The 15,208-nt window shown below is 41.1% G+C and overlaps 1 protein-coding gene across 1 annotated transcript in view; it reads right to left on the bottom strand.

Moving 5' to 3' along the window:
• LOC126203901 (synaptotagmin-7) overlaps nt 1-15,208 on the bottom strand; it is a 361,415-nt gene that overhangs the window by 57,761 nt on the left and 288,446 nt on the right. The window lies entirely within an intron of this gene.

Below are 15,208 nucleotides of genomic sequence, written 5' to 3'. Positions count from 1 at the left end.
AGACCCCAACCCTTGTCATATGACAGTACGTAATGTACTGAGCAATATTCTGAAAAAAATATAGAAAAAAATAGTAAAAATTTCAATGATGCCCATAGAACCATTGTGTTTATTCTAATTCATTTTGTGGATGCCGCAGTTGGTACAATTTTTAGCGTTTTAACCTCACGAGCTGAATTTTACAACCTGACGAAGAGAGCATTGTCTCTTGAAACCCGTTGTAGAATTATGTGTAGGACAAAAGTTACGGTAGAATGCTACCAATTATTACTGTAAAAACGTAATTATCGCTACCTTATATCCCTGATGGACAATACATAAAATATGTTAAATGAAACTTGTCTGGGTCAGAAGGGCAAGGGACGAACCCTTCAGTCTACTTATCGAATCACGTCTCACAAAATCCAAAGTATACTGACGGAAATAGAAATCGTAACAGCAAGTGACATAAATGAAAGCTGGTACGTGTGTTTGTACATCTGAAAGATGATGTCTACTCAGATTCCGCACCAGTCGCATAAGTGTGGCGCTGGTAGCGCAAGTACGACGATGCAGATCAGGTTCGCTTTGAATAGAAAATAAAACGTGGTGAGCGTTAGTTACCGTTGAGGCTGGACGTGTCGAGTTGATGTTAGTCAAGAATTCCTTCAACACAATAGAGACGCAATTATCAACACCAGCAAGGTCTTGTAATAGAACTACGAGAAGCTGGATGTTCCTTCTGCGATGCTGTAGTTACACAGGAATGTAGCCATATTACAAGATAGTAGGCACGGTAGTTACGAGAATGTGTGGAAGGAAGAACACCAGGATCCAGATGGCCACGTGGCACTGAAGTGGTACTGTGAGTAAGCTTATGAAGCCCGCCCGGTTAGCCCGTCGATCTAGCACACGACTTTCCGGAGCGGCAAGGAGCGCCTGGTCCCCGGCACGGATGCGCCCGGAGGATTTGTGTCGAGGTCCGGTGAGCCGGCCAGTATTTGGATGGTTTTTACTCGTTTTTCCTTCTGCCTCGGCGAATGCGGGCTGGTTCTCCTTATTTCGCCTCAACTACACTATGTCGGCGATTGCTTCGCAAATAAGTTCTCCGCGTACGCGTACTCCACCACTACTCTACCAAGCAAACATACGGGTTACACTCGTCTGGTGTGAGACGTTCCCTGGTGGGCTCCACCGGGGCTGAACCGCACAGTAACTCTGGGTTCGGTGTGGGGCGGCGGAGGGGTGAAGTGTACTGCAGCAGGGGACGGAGCCTCTCCGTCGTTTCTAGGTCCCCAGTTAACATACAGCATACAACATACAACAAGCTTCATGAATAAACCAAGTAATGGTAAAAGGCAACAAGTATTTTATTTCAATTACTTTTTCAATGTGTCACACTTCCTTCTCCTCTCTTGTCCTTTCCAATATGTATGAGGGCATGTTGTGTGAATGTGTTGGGTTTACAAAGTTGAAGGGCTGTTTGATTGTCAGTAGAAGCGGTGGGTTTCTCGAAAGAGAAACTTGGAAAGCTAAAAACAGTCATTGCTTTGGACACTCCGGAAAGATCCGTTCTGAGGATTGTAGAGGTCGGAGGTTGGCCTTCAGTCAATAGCAATGTCACAGTTGGAACAACGGCCGGGGGTGGTCGGTGGGTAGCGTGGCGGGGAGATGGTAGCCGAGACGTGCTAAGGAGACGAATCAGGGTGGAGACGCTCCGTCTGGAAGGTGGTAGGATGTGAAATGCAATATATCATAGTAGATACAGTTCGATAACCTACTTCCGTTCTTTGGCTTGTCTCATGAGCGCACTTGAAAACTGTGTGCTCAAGCGACTCTGTGGATAGCTTCCCATCTATGTGCGCTTTTGCATTAATTCATCTAGTAGCGACATTTCGCGTAGTGCTTCGCGGTGTGATTCAGCTTCGCGACGCATGGAACGGTTGTGCCCTTGTGTGTGATAATGAACTTCCTTCAGCCTCCCTGTAGGGTGACCGTTGATAGGTTGATAATACGAAACAATTAGCTATTTCACTTCTTGTCAGCACCAATAATAGTATGCACCAATGACTCAAGATTATGTTCAATTATAACATCTAAATTTGTAATAAAATTTCAGTCACCTAAAGAAAACAGAGTCGGACTTTTCAGACAATTTCCTGTCGTCTCCCAAAGCTGAGATTCATAATTATGAGAGTAAGAACCCGATTTATTATCTTAGTAAACAACGCCAAATCAACTGACATGTCTCTCTCTTGATAACCCAATATGGGTGTAGGCCTGAAACAATGTTAGCGGGATCGCCCCCATTACTGGGTGCGTTGGTTTCGTGCGAGTGTCTTGTTATCCGTTGTGTGCACTAGGGTTTTATCAATAATTAAAATCTGGGTCGTAACCACACGAAATATTATCACGCACATTCAACCACAGCATCCAGTAGGGATAGCACAGGCTACTGGCGCAAAGAGGAAAGACAGTTATTGCGCAGCACTCACAAAAGGGAAGACCATCGTGTTCGTCGTATGCCTCTGGCACATTGTACTGCTTCTGCAGCACAGACCTGAGCAGCAACTGGCACAATACTGACACAACAAAATGTCACAAATCAGTAAATCCAAGGGCAGCTCCGAGCCAGACGCTCTGCGGCTTGCATTCCACGGACTCAAAACAACGACCGTATGCGATTTCATCTTCTTTGAACCATTATGGACCTCCAACCAACATTTTTTGCGGTCTAGACACACGGGAATTACACCTATGTCGCCTGGCCAACAGCTGTTGCATAACGATTTGATTCACGGATACAGTTATATGGCTCCTTCCATGTATAGAGTTTTTACGACTATGACGTGTGGGGCCAGAAGATGACATCAATGTAATGCCGAAACTAGTAGCACATAAGAAGTTCATAAAATAAATTTCTACAATACATACGGCTGTCGGTAAATTATTGCGTCAAGAAAATTTGAGATTTCAGTCGTGTCAAGCTAAAGCTCTGTGGATGGCGGGGTGGAGATACATCGTCCTTTTTTTATGACAACCGGTTACGCAACGGTGCCAGTGATGGCGATGTGTTGGTTAGAAAGATGCCAGGTGAGCACCTCCAATCAACGTGTTTGCGGTCTAGACACACGGGAATTAGTCCTGCAGCTATGACCTGCGATGCAGTTTCGTATGACAGCAGCAGCAATGTGTATCACTTAAATATGTTACACTATGTATTCCCGAAATATATTAATCAACATTATTAATTTTTTGTTTTTGTTATTTATTTCGTCATACGTAAAGGCTGCTACCTTTAAAGGTCGCAGGGGTAAAATACAGGGAGCGAAAGGCTATTTACAATTTGTACAGACACCAGATGGCAGTTATAACAGTCGAGTGGCATGAAAGGGAAGCAGTGGTTGGGAAGGGAGTGAGACAGAGTTGTAGCCTCTCCCCGATGTTATTCAATCTGTATATTGAGCAAGCAGTAAAGTTAACAAAAGAAAAATTCGGAGTAGGTATTAAAATCCATGGAGAAGAAAAAAAAAAACTTTGAGGTTCGCCGATGACACTGTAATTCTGTCAGAGACGACAAAGGACTGGAAAGAGCAGTTGAACGGAATGGCCAGTGTTTTGAAACAAGGATATAAGATGAACATCAACAAAAGCAAAACGAGGATGATGGAACGTAGTCGAATTAAGTCGGGTGATGCCGAGGGAATTAGTTTAGGAAATGAGACACTTAAAGTAGTAAAGGAGTGTTGCTATTTGGGGAGTAAAATAACTGGTTATGGTCGAAGTAGAGAAGATATAAAATGTTGACTGGCAATGGCAAGGAAAGAGTTTCTGAAGAAGAGAAATTTGTTAACATCGAGTATAGATTTAAGTGTCAGGAAGTCATTTTGAAAGTATTTGTATGGAATCTATCCATGTATGGAAGTGAAACATGGACGATAAATAGTTTGGACAAGAGGAGAATGGAAGCTTTCGAAATGTGGTGATATAGAGGAATGCTGAAGATTAGATGGGTAGATCACATAACTAATGAGGAGGTATTGAGTAGAATTGGTGGGAAGAGGAGTTTGTGGCACAACTTGACAAGAAGAAGGGACCGGTTGGTAGGACATGTTCTGAGTCAGATTCAGAAGGATGTAGGCTGCAGCAGGTACTGGGAGATGAAGAAGCTTGCACAGGATAGAGTAGCATAGAGAGCTGCATCAAACCAGTCTCTGGACTGAAGACCACAACAACAACGTAAAGGCTGTCGGTGGCACAAAATGTAATATTCAGACCCGTGAAATAAACAGAAACTTAAACTGAGAGTAGCAAAGCAAGAGTACAAATACTGAAGTGCAAGGTCTGGAGTACTAGAAGAAACCTCAGCGATCATGGATGCACTTCCCTGGCTGTTGTCAGCTTTCCCGAACTTTAAACCGCTATTTCATATCCAATTAGCTCCTGAGCTGGAATCACAAGACCGAGTGAACCCGTGGTCGTGCGGTAGCGTTCTCGCTTCCCACGCCCGGGTACCCGAGTTCGATTCCCGGCGGGGTCAGGGATTTTCTCTGCCTCGTGATAACTGGGTGTTGTGTGATGTCCTCAGGTTAGTTAGGTTTAAGTAGTCCTAAGTTCTAGGGGACTGATGACCATAGATGTTAAGTCCCATAAGGTCAGAGCCATTTTGAACCGAGTGAACCCCGCTCCAGTCCTCCCATCAAGGAAGAATCCCTGAAAGGAATGGGAACTGAAGCCGGGCCATCCGCTTGTGAGTCTGGCGCGCTAACCACTCAGCTACGGGGTGGACCAACCAAAGATTACTCTCTTAGTTTAACTCTCACACCACTGCACAGATGAGTGATACAAATATTTTCCGTGCCTCCCGCCGCGGGCAACTTTGGTCGCTGAGAGCCAGAGTAATTACACAGCTGTCGACTCGCGGTGACCTGCACAGTGTTCCCATACATCCATGTCAGGAGTTCGTGTTGAAAGGATGATCTTCATTAACGTGGACGTAGTTGACAGCCTCGCATACTACCAAAGGTCTGACGGCAGTCTAGATGAATGTCCCCACTACTGCTTGTAAAAGCCTGCGTCTGTGATGTGTTGCGTGTTTCGAGTAGTAACTTACCTGGATAGCGACATATCTTGACACGATCTAGTTTAACAGGATTCATATGACCAAGTGACGCGTTTCCATTGATCAACGGTCGAGACTCGATGACCCCCGTCCCTCTGCAGTCGTAACTGATGGTGTTGCTGGGCTGACATGGAAAAACTAATGGCTCGTCTAATACGGAGATCCATGTTCAACAATGTGGTCTGAACGGTTTCCTCCGAAATGCTCCTTCACCAGCACTATACTCTGTCAGATCTGCAACAGACAGCCTCTCAGACTGCGTCAGAGAGGGGGAGGAGGTGGGGAGGTGGTTGGGGGGGGGGAAAAGGAACCTGGGTGGGGGTGGGGGAAGAACCTCCGATCTACACATTACGTGCTGAGGCGTAGCTATAATTGTACCCTAGTCATGATTTAACCATCCTTCAACAACGTTTCATACATGCGGACAATAACAGCACGCTAACAGTCTATCAGTTTCGGAGTTTCCATGGTGCTCGTTCCTTATTGCCTTGCCACAACTTTCTGCGCTTTAAGAGAGTTACATAGATAGATGGATATCACTTTTCCAGCACATATCGTCAGTAGAAACATTTGTAATTCCTCGCTGTCCTGCTTACATATTTTACGTATGCATCATGTACCCGCATAAGGAAGTGTAATGCGAAGAAGCAACAACACGCTTGCAAAATACTCAACGTCTCTGTATATTTTTATGGACAGTGGCCACAAGTGGAAAAATTCTGCCATCGTTGCGACCCGAGTGATCATAATACATGATCGAAACAACAGAACCTCTTCTGAGAACAGAATAGCTTGCTGAGTTGATCCAACTGCTTATACATTATTCTTCAAAGCTTTCGGTAAGCGTACTTCGAGGCAGAGTGATTGTGTAGGTTTGATCAATATTTTCGGCAGAGGAGTGGAAAAAGAGACGCAATGAATTGAGATAAGTGCCGGAAAAGAACTAGTGCTATTGAATTTAAGTTGAGAACAATAAAAAAATGTTTAAGGGGAGTTGGAACGCCCTATCCCGGCAATGTTAAATTTAGTGACTTAGCTTCCCTGTATTTCAGGAATCACTGTAGCCTCTGACACGAGAAATTTACAAGACATTAAACTGTATGTTGTGTGTCTACTGAACTACAAGAATTGCATTTTAGCTACTACTTTCGGAAATACCATTTTTTAATTCCACTGTTAAAATGTGTACTTTTTTGTACGTTACTATAAATATAACATTATGTTCTTCTTTTAATTGCGTAGACTCAGGATATGTATGTTAATACTTCGTGAAAATCTGAATACTCTACTGGATGTTGTTTCTGAGATTTAGTGAAAAATGCAACAGGAAATTTAAATGATCAGGAACAGTTTCTAAAGTTTCAAAAGACTGTAACTCACTGAATATGTGCCAAATTTTTTTTAGTCACTCAGAAGCACCCTTGACTACACCGTATATCATCCTCATGATCTTTATGCAGGTTTTTTCTTCTTTCTGGTCTCCTTCGTGGCCAACTGTTCTATATACTCTGCTTTATCAATGCGAACCTTGTCAATCCGTTAAAGTTCTCTGATGCAACTTGCTCCAGGATTAATTCCCATATGCTGTAGCACTTTCACCCTACCAATGTTGCCATCATTAAAAACAATAACAACATCACTGACCCCCACTTTAGTGTCTTCATTCCAAGAAAACATTTTTTGGTAACCGAATCCATATAACATCATTGAATGACTCATTGGGATTTTGAGTCTCACCATGCAGACAGTTCTTCAGTAATTCAGCATTTGCCAGGTCTCTGTAAATAGATTTTATGATATCCATGACTGCTGATGGGATGGATTGTTTACTGCTGCGTGAAGTGTTTGAGTACTGGGCGTTGAGGTAATTGTACCATGAATCAGGTACAGGAAGGCAAAGATGGTGTCCTGGTTTCTCATCAGTTGACAGTCTGTGGAAAAAGGTACCCCATACTGTCTTATAAAGTCACATGGGAAGTATTTTATTTTATCTTTTAAATATAATCTACACAGGTTGAAAATGTTAAAAATTTTATGTGCATTACTTCAAAATGTAAGAAAATCCGTATTTTTTTTAAATATAAGGCATTGGATTGCTGTGTTATAAAGGTTAAATTAAATGCTTGTATTGGTCATGTCTCGAATAGGAAGGGCACTAGGTTGAGGAAGTTGAAACAAAGTTTGAGAGACAAGAAACTTCCTGATGGTAAAACCATAAGAGGCAGGCTGACAGACAAAATGATTGATGAACTACAGCAGTATTATAGGACAGCCATTAGAAATAAAACTGAGGGTTTGTAGAAAACGAAGCTTGCAGTAAGGGCTACCTTTTTCCACAGACTATCAACTAAGGAGTAATCAGTACACCATCTTTGCCTTTCTGGACCTGATTCATGGTGCAATTACCGCAATGCCCAGTACTCAAACAGTTCATACAGCAATAAACAATCCATCCCATCAGCAGTCATGGATATCATAAAATCTATTTACATCGCAAATTTGATAACGAGATAAAATCCGAAAATGTGAAAAAAATTCCTTTATAACTCCCCTTAAAAAGACGGTCAACCACTTTGTGAAACGATTTGTCTAAAGGAAAGAATTACTATAGGTTAGACAAACATCTGACGCACTTCATTTGCTGTACATGACTTTGAACATCATTCGAAGATGCGTCAAATGAATCTGGAATATATTTTATACTTTACTTCGAGACAAATCAATCAGATTGCCTTTCACCGATTATATTTTCAATAATATTTTCCCTTTCAAGTCTTCTTTCAAGAAGCGTAAAATATGTTTAACTGTCCATTCTATTATTATTAAGACCATATAGATCAAGAAAAGTCAGGGATGTTTCATTTTATCCTGGGTTTTATATTTTCGACAAACAATTGATTTAACTAGCAGCAGATGGTCGTGAAATATCTCAGTTTTGCTTCAGATCACTAAATCAAGGTTTTTCTTAATAATTGGAATTACTTTCACACAGTTAAATATTTTATTGCAAAAATAAACCCCACACTCGTCAATTGAATGCCTTGTTTGTCTTTTACCTCTCTTAGTTTCACTACGACAATTCGGACCGAAATGTTCTTTTAAGTCACTAAATTTTTCTTAATTAGTTTGATTGTTTTCAAACGATCAAAAATTTCTGTGATACGATCAGGATTGCTGCTGTAGGAGCTTAATGTTTTAATTGTGATGTATCCATTTCGGCTAGAGTGCTATTTTTAGACCATCTGCGAAATTGACACAATATTTTTGTGTTATTATAGTGTTGGTCAATCGTATTTCACAACATACATGTTCGATACTTACGTCCATATGTCATAGGTGGTCACTATCACCCTGTATTGTGTTGCAACGTGGTTTATGTTTAGGACTCTTATGCTATAAGCCGTTTTGTAGTTTTCTGCTGTTGCTCATCGTCGTTTCTTGTAATTTATTTTAAAATGTTTTATTTTATCGTTAAATTTTACACACTGACAGCTAAGATAGTTGTCCTAAATTCTATATGATTACACTAGCTATGTTGTGTTGATGTTACTATTTTGGGCTGTATGTATGATCTTTGTTACCAATGTACCTGCGAGTAGTTGTTTGTGTCTATCCGTTGTTTGGTTAGGAATTCAATGAAATTTTTTACGAAATGTTTATGTTTTAAATACCTTAGTTCATTCAGAATATTATCAGGGCGTTGTACTGTGTGTATGTAGATTTCTATCTCTTCAAGTACGTTCGTTGTTAAACCTTCTGCTAATATGTATAAAATTTTCATTGCAAACTCCATTCGTTCTGCATTGTTGTCGTAGCTGTTTATGTGGCTGAAGAATTTAGATGCATTATTTTCTCTAATTCTCGTGTGCCCTCGAAATCTTATGATGAAGTTACGTGCTAAAGATTTTACAGTGAATGTACTTGAAAAGATAGAAATATATATCCACACAATAGAGCGTCCTGATGAAATTTAAATGAATATATGGATTTAAAATACAAACATTTCATATAACATAGTGTTGACTTCCAAACCAAACATAACCGACAGACACAAACAACTACCCGCAGACACATCGATTACGAAATCATACATTTAGCCCAAAATGATAACATCAACGTACGATTGCTGCTGTAAGCATATTGCATTTTTGGCCAACTGGCATAACTGTCAATCTGTAAAATGTAAGGATAAAATGTTAAATTACAAAAATTACAGGAAAGGACGATCAATAACTGCAGAAAATCACAAAACAGCTTATACCATGAATATCCTAAAGCTACACCACGTTGTAATACAACACAGAATAACAGCGACCACCGGTGATATATGGACATAAGTGCCAAATATGTATATCCAGAAATACGATTAACCAACATTATAAAACAAAAAATTATTACGTAACTTTTGTAGATGGTTTGAAAATGGCAATATAACCGAACTGGATCCATTACAATCATAACACTGAACTACTACAACAGCAATCGGGATTTTATCACATAACGTCTCATATAGATAGACGCCTTCAACGCCGCGGTCCCATTGGACCGTAAATTAAGCCTTTTCTTTCTCTCTCTCTCTCTCTCTGTCTCTCTCTTTTTTTTTTTTTTTTTACGGGACCTTACAGTGCTTAGTTTTCTACTCCATTCGTCCTTTTCCTATTTTAGTTCGGGTATCAAATTTCGAACGGAAGTCCAGTGTGTAATTTTTCCTCAGATCACTAACTTTAACTTAACTACCCTTATTACTTTCAGGCAATTAAATATTCCTTTGTAAAATTTGTCCCCACGATGGTAAATTTAATACCGTATTTATCAATCCCGAGCTCTTTGTTTGGCTATTAATTTTCTGAAAATATCCATCGTGTGATTTCTAAGGTGTGGTTTTTTCGTTCCACTCAAGCTTTTGTCCAACAAGGAAATCATTCAGAATGCTTTCAAACAAATTGCTCAAACGCAAAAGAATTTGGTGATTATTATACGAAATTATACTTCAGTGTAAGTATCTGCTCGACAGTGGCTAACTGCCTTCTGTCGCTAAAGTGACGCACTTCTGCCTCGTGTCTCTTTTCGTACGGAAGTAGAGGGAGTTACGCAGGGCTTTAGAGGGCTAGAAATAGCAGGCCAACCAGCAGGTCTCCGTGGCAAGTGGTCTACGTGTCGTTGTCTCGGTGGCAAGAGCCTACGTGTCGTTGCGCATAGGTGGCGCACGGGTGGCTCGTTAGCGACGCTCTCTTGTTAACAGCGCAGCACTCGGCTGGCTTTTTCGGGCACAGGCTCGTGGCTGCGTGAGAGATGTCTCCCTGCGTACTTACTGCCGGCCGGAGACGCTCTGGACCCGTTCCCCGGGCTCTCCTGCTATTCCTGTGCCCCGTGTGCTTAACGTACCTCAAGTATTGAAGTGTCATGGGCAAACTAAATGGTTACAACAGCGTAGTACAGTTCTGTTGTGACAGAATAGTTTGGTTCTGTCACGTTTTCTGCGAAGACTGAAGTAACGCATGAATAAGGTATTAGTGTAGAGGTAATTGTGTCATAGAGGTAGGTACCCTGCAGGTAGGCACTCAACATCCCGGTCCGTTGCTCTGTCAGTGTACCAAGTGGCGTATTAGTTTGGCCAGAGAAATCAATCTGACGGCGGACACTGGTTATGTCTCCCGGAGGTATTGTGAACATGTGGGCACTGGACGCGCTTAGGAAAGACGAAGGAAGCGTTATAATGAAAATGCGGGCATCATATCCACTGACGTAAGGGACTCTGACAAAGGACAGATTTTTATAGCTCAGTGGCTGGGAACGAACTGTAGCAAACGGCGGAGCTGGTCGGCTGTTCGCGTGTTACGTAGTGAGCGAGTTTGGAAAGTGACTGAAGGACGCCGGAACCAAGAGTAGGGCTCAAGGTGCTGAATGCCTACACCTGATCACAGACTCTGGAGGTCAGAGGTTTTTCCGCTCTGTAAAGAAGGGTATGTGGTTATCTGTGGCACTTGCAACGGCATACAATACTGGGGTAGGCACACGTGTTTCGGACCCCACCATTCAGGACTCATTATTGAACATAGATCTGCGCAGAATATGACCGGAGTGTTCTCATGTTGACCTAACGAAACCGTCAGTAACGACTGCAGTGGGATTGGGATCATCGAGATTGGACGATGGATTAATGGAAACGTGTCGTCGGGTCGAAGGAATCTCGTTTCTTCTTAGATCAGGTCAGCGGCCGTGTCAAGGTATGCTGTCATCCAGGTGAACGTCTGCTGGAAACTTGCACTGCGCTACGGACGCAGGCTAGTGGATGCTCTATGACACGAATATTAGTGATCCACGTTGTGTACTGCGTCAAAATTATTGCGGACTATCTCCACTCCTACGTGCTCGACGTCTTCATTGTCGACAACTTTCTGTGTGTCAAGGCCAGGAAATAGCTACTGTGGTTTGAGAAGCATGATACTGGTTGCAAGTAGATAAATAAAAATTTTTGCACCACCGTAATGGTTAGAACACTTCAACTTTTTTTGCCTATTGAAAGGCGCCTCGTGGAACCACTTGCGACGTTTATGGCAGATAAAAAATTACTGCTTCTTATAAGAGTATTTCAGTAGTTTTCACTCTGTCCGAATTCGTGCAGCCGAGAGAGGTAGTACAATTGTAAGACATTTCACTAACAAAGTATTTGGAAGTCGCTAATCCTCATTCGAGTTTCCACATTTAGGTTTTCGGTTTACTTTACCAAATAACATTAAAGCAAATACCGCGCTGGTTCCTTTAAAGATGACGCGTCTATTATCCTTTCCCCATGCCTACTCAATGCAAACGCCGTCTTTAACAACTTATTTGCTGACGGGGTAGTAATTATCCTTCCTTCAAACTGTTAACGTGACAGTACAGCAAATGTTGCCCTCTTCAGTCTATCTATATGTCTCGCAGGCGCACTTCAAGATATGCGATGGGCCCAAGACAGATTGTCAGCGCAGAAACTTGTCCACCGAACTGATTTACATCTCAGCCATGACAGTTGACAATTCAGCCGATATTGTAGGACGTAAGCCGTTGACTGTCTGCCTCTTAGCGTCGCAAAGTATCAACAACACACGCTGATGACCGCTGCCTGCCATTTACTGCTGAAAAGTATCTCGAGGAAAGTACAACAGAGTTGCGCGCTGCTTATTTCGAATCAAGGTGCACAGCTGGTTTGGCCCACACTCGTACGCAACAGTGCAAACAGGACAGGATCTATTTGGCCTCAAAGCATTCTTTAGGAACGACAGTCCCGTGTTCCGTGAAGGGCGTGAACAGAGGAACACCTGGAGTAGGAAGTGGATCAGTGGCACTGGGGTCTACAGGATTTGAACGACTTTCGGGTGATCGTCGTAGAATACTGTGGAGACACCTAAGTAATCTTGACCTGTCATGAAAGTATTTTGATTTTTATTGAATTCTGCTTCAGTCATCAAACATAATGTCATAAGAGCCTTTCATGAATCTTTACTTTTCCTGAAGTTAAACTGACCCAAATATAACTGGCCCTTAATTTTATGCTTCATTATCCTTTTCTGGTCGCCAACTAGGTTACGTTAATTCTCAAGACGACTATACTATAGCTCTTTTTTTATTATTTATAGGTTTGAGAAATACGCACGTCTTATTTGATCTACCGTTAACTTGTGGAAGCATGGAAAAAAAATTCAAATTTAAAAGATCGCAAAAGCTCGAAATTTAGTGGGGATTTCAATTCGAGATGCCTTTAATAGTTTCCTCAACGGAACTGTCTCGAAATCAGGCAGATAAGCAAAGAGATTCTGGTTGTGCGTAACATAATCCAGCGACAAGGCACAAGCAATACCTTCGCTACAGGACAGCATTGCTAATGATAGTACCACTAAGGCAGAGTTAATAAACACGGTTTTCCAAAATTCCTTCAGCAAAGAAAATGAAATAAACGTTCCGGAATTCTAACCAAATACTGTTGCCAATATAACTTAGAAATAGTATCCTTGGAGTAGCGAAGCAGTTTAAGGGTACATTGTACGTGAAATTCGTTGAAATTTGACATTTTCTATTTTCTACTCCTTTCCTGAACATTGTGGTATATAATACATTAAAATGAGACAATTGTGAGACATTCAAATAATATTTTGAACGTTGACGTGTGACTATCAAGCACTGGGCTGTTGCTACACTGACGAAGACATAGATTATGGGCCAGGGCAATTCTAGTGCATGAAAGACGCAGAAATGTAAGTCTGTATAAGAACTAATAAAAAAAAGTTTTAAACCTCAATATCTCTGAACTACATGTTTTTCAATAAATGACCCGTTTTCTAAAACAGTACTAATGGTAGGGACATGAAGTTTTCACAGCAATTCAAGTGTGAGATTCAACGCATATGGAACTAGAATAATTAACATATCCTGAGTTGCTTTGTTTTTATGTTTATTGATTTACAAAATTCTGTCAAGAATTTGACTGTTTGAAAAAAAAAGAGATAACATACCCCACAATACAATGTTATTAATAAATCTAGTTCAGTGTATCTAGAAAGGTAGATTCAATAATTACGGAAAATTATAACTTGGTGTCTTAAAATGTTTCCAATATAATGGGTCACAAAATTCGATAATTTAACATTGTGTGGCATAGGACATACAATGTCCCCTAAAATCACTTAATAAAAGCAAGTTCTTCAGTCCATATTGTATACTAATTAGAAACCTTTCAGAGTATGCTAACACAATAGCTCAATGCTTAGCAATAACACACAGCCACGTGCTCGACTAAACATCCTTACTTAAAGATGGAACCTTGCACAGGTGACATCAATATTCAAGGAAGTAAATAGGAATAATCCACTGAATCACAGACTCATTTCACTGACGTCGATTGGCCGTGGGATTTTGGAACATATACTCTGTTGGAACATTATGAATTATTAGAAACTGTCAGCACGGTTTCAGCAAATATCATCCTTGTGAAATTCAACCAGCTCTTTATTCCCTGGAAGTAATGAACATTGTCGACAGAGGACAGTAATTGATTGCATGTATCTACATTCCCATGAGCCTTTTGACACCGTTCCTCACAAGCGACTTGAGTGTCTACGGAGTATCGTCTCGTGTCAGAAAGGTCAGAGTTCGTAGCAACTGACGGAAAGTCATCGAGTAAAACGGAAGTAATATCAGGCCCTCCGTGATTCTTCATACGTATAGACAACTTAGGACACAATCTGAACAGTGTTCTAAGCTTGTTTGTAGATGATGCAGTCATTTGCCGCATTCTAAAACCGTCACATGATCAAAACTCGTTGCAAAATGATTTAGACGAGGAATCTGTATAATTCGAAAAGCGGCTGTTCATCCAAAATAATGAAAAATGCGAAGTCATCTAATTGAGTACTTACACTTACACGGTAAGTCATTCAAATCTAAACGCTGTGACTTCAGCTAAATACTTAGGGATTACAGTTACGAGTAACTTAAACTAGACGGTGACATAGATAGTTTTGTGGGGGAATTCGAACGAAAGATTGCTATTTATTGGCAGAACACTTAGAAGATGCAACAGGTCCACTAAAGAGATTGCCTACGCTACGCTTGCACGTTCTCTTATGGAGTATTGCTGTTTTGTATGCGTCCCGCATCAGATAGGACTGACGGAGCACAATAAAAAAAAAACGAAAATTAAAGAAGGACAACTACTTTTGTGTTATCGAGAAATACTGGAGTGATTGTCACGGACATAATACGCGATCTGAGGTGTTAGTCGTTAAAACAAAGGTATTTTTCATAGCCAGAGGATAATTTTACGAAATTTCAATCACATGTTTTCTCCTCTGATTGCTAAATTACTTCGTTGGCGCCCATATCCATAGGAAGAAATGATGTGTATAGTAAAATAAGCGATATAAGAGCTCCCTCGGAGATATTTAAGCCTTAGTTTTTTCCGCGCGCTGTCAGAGAGTGGAACGGTAGAGAAATATCTTGAAGGTGATTCGATGGAACTGCAGAGTAATCATGTAGGTGAGGATCTATTGATATTTTGAAAAGAGGAGTCTTTATTTTTGTTTTAGATGTGAAGTTTAATTATATTCGCAGAAACGCAGAGGCCCACTT

Source organism: Schistocerca nitens, chromosome 9, assembly GCF_023898315.1.
Source record: "Schistocerca nitens isolate TAMUIC-IGC-003100 chromosome 9, iqSchNite1.1, whole genome shotgun sequence".
Taxonomy (NCBI): Eukaryota; Metazoa; Arthropoda; class Insecta; order Orthoptera; family Acrididae; genus Schistocerca; species Schistocerca nitens.
Note: the sequence above shows the minus strand (reverse complement) of the source record. Positions and strands in the feature narration are given on the sequence as shown.